This window comes from Balaenoptera ricei, chromosome 2, assembly GCF_028023285.1.
Source record: "Balaenoptera ricei isolate mBalRic1 chromosome 2, mBalRic1.hap2, whole genome shotgun sequence".
Taxonomy (NCBI): domain Eukaryota; kingdom Metazoa; phylum Chordata; class Mammalia; order Artiodactyla; family Balaenopteridae; genus Balaenoptera; species Balaenoptera ricei.
Window position 1 is genome coordinate 34,908,032 of NC_082640.1, and position 2,530 is coordinate 34,910,561.

At 43.1% G+C, this 2,530-nt stretch overlaps 1 pseudogene; it reads left to right on the plus strand.

Moving 5' to 3' along the window:
• Positions 1-313: 313 nt before the first annotated feature.
• LOC132360303 (zinc finger protein 639-like) lies at positions 314-2,254 on the plus strand (annotated as a pseudogene).
• The last annotated feature ends 276 nt before the right edge of the window (positions 2,255-2,530 follow it).

Here is a 2,530-nt window from a genome sequence, read left to right on the forward strand (position 1 = left end):
ACCGAGCCTGGGCCGGGGACCCGGCAGGCAGGGCGTAGGGCGCGCGGGGAGTGAGTGGGGCTGGCCCGGAGGAGCGCCCCGGAGCGTGAGGGCCAGAGCGGCGCCGCCCGCCGCCGTGCGCCCGGGGGCGGGGCTGCGCGGCCCCTCCGCCCCGCCCCGCTCGGGCGTCTGGTCCGCCGCCTCCTCGGAGCTGCGCCTGGGCTGGCCGGGCGGACCCCAAGGACTGGCTTTTTTTTTTTTATTATCTGTGCAAACTTCCTGTAATTCATTTTTCCTCACTCCAGTATTAAGAAATATACCAAATTAAAAAGATATGGATGAGTATCCTAAGAAAAGAAAAAGGAAGACTTCATACCCTTCTCGTTATTCAGATTCCTCTGGAATAAGCAGAATTGCAGATGGATTCCATGGAATTTCTTCTGATCATTGTTACAGTGTTTGTTCTATGAGACAACCAGACAAAATATTTTGACAACAAAGTCTAATCATGAAAAAAACAACAAAGTTCATTAGCGGGACATCCTGCAAAATACCCTACCAGTCCCCTCGAAATTGTCATGGTCGTCGAAAACAAGGGAAGTCTGAGAAACCGCCACAGCTGACAGTAGCCTAGAGACATGACAACTAAATGATGATGATTCTGATACAGAGCCATCAAATGACTTGCCAAAATTTACAGATGGAATCAAGGCCACACACAGAAATCAAAACTACCTGGTTCCAGGTCCTGTACTTAGAATTCTAGACCACACTGCCTTTTCTACAGAAAAATTTGCTGATAACTGACATTTGTGATGAAGAGTGCGACTCCCCTGAATCAATCAACCAGCAAACTCAAGAGGAGAGCCCTATAGAAGCTCACACTGGGCTTCCCTGGTGGCGCAGTGGTTGAGAGTCTGCCTGCCAATGCAGGGGACGCGGGTTCAAGCCCTGGTCTGAAAGAATCCCACATGCCGCAGAGCAACTGGGCCCGTGAGCCACAACTACTGAGCCTGCGCGTCTGGAGCCTGTGCTCTGCAACAAGAGAGGCCACGACAGTGAGAGGCCCGCGCACCGCGATGAAGAGTGGCCCCTGCTTGCCGCAACTAGAGAAAGCCCTCTCACAGAAACGAAGACCAACAGCTAAAAATAAATAAAAAATAAATAAATAATAAAAATAAAGGAATTCCTTTCAAAAAAAAAAAAGAAGTTCACATTGCTGAAGATGTTCCAGTTGCTGCAGAAGTGCATGCAATTTCTGAAGATTATGATATAGAGACCGAGAACAATTCCTCTGAGAGTCTCCAAGACCAAACTGATGAAGAGCCACCAGCTAAATTTTGCAAAATTCTTGACAAGAGCGAAGCTTTGAATGTGACTGCCCAGAAGAAATGGCCTTTACTGAGAGCTAATAGCAGTGGCCTCTATCAGTGTGAACTTTGTGAGTTCAACAGCGAATATTTTTCTGATTTAAAGCAGCATATGTGATCTTGAAGCATAAGCGTAGTGATTCAAATGTGTGTCGAGTATGCAAAGAAAGTTTCTCTACCAATGTGCTTCCGATCGAACATCCAAACTGCATGAAGAGGATCCCTACATTTGTAAATACTGTGACTATAAAACAGTAATTTTTGAGAACCTCAGCCAGCACATTGCAGACACCCATTTTAGTGATCACCTTTATTGGTGAGAGCAGTGTGATGTACGGTTCTCCCCAAGCAGTGAACTCTACCTACATTTCCAGGAGCACAGCTGTGATGAGCAGTACTTGTGTCAGTTCTGTGAACATGAAATGAATGATCCAGAAGACTTGCACGGCCATGGGGTAAATGAGCATGCATGTGAATTAATAGACTTAAGTGATAAGTATAACAATGGAGAACATGGACAGTACAGCCTCTTAAGCAAAATTACATTTGACAAATGTAAAAACTTCTTTGTATGTCAAGTATGTGGGTTTCAGAGTAGACGTCATACAAATGTTAACAGGCCTGTTGCTATTGAACAGACTAAAATTTTTGCTCATGTCTGTGATGACTGTGGGAAAGGCTTTTCAAGCATGCTAGAATATTGCAAACATTTAAATTCACACTTATCTGAAGGGATTTTTTTATGTCAATATCGTGAATATTCAAGAGGACAGATTGCAGATCTTAAAATTCAGCTAGATTTCAAGCATTCAGCTGATTTACCTCATAAATGTAGTGAGTGCTTAATGAGGTTTGGAAATGAAAGGGAATTAATAAGTCACCTTCCGGTCCATGAGACAACTTGATTGTTCTCTTTAACTTCCATAATGATGTAAAATAATAAATTTGATGTAAAATAATAAATTTGACTCTTTTGCAGATGTTAAAATGGAGGATTTTAAACACAACTGAGAATTGTCTTTAACAAGATTTTTTTTAATTGCCAATTTTCTTGGCATTGCTACCTTTTTCAGTATACAATTGTATCCTAAATGTGGTATTTTCAATGTATTGTAGTTCGCAGTTTTAACCACTTTTGGTGACTATCGTGTTTCTTGCATGTGGTCTGATTTCATAAATTC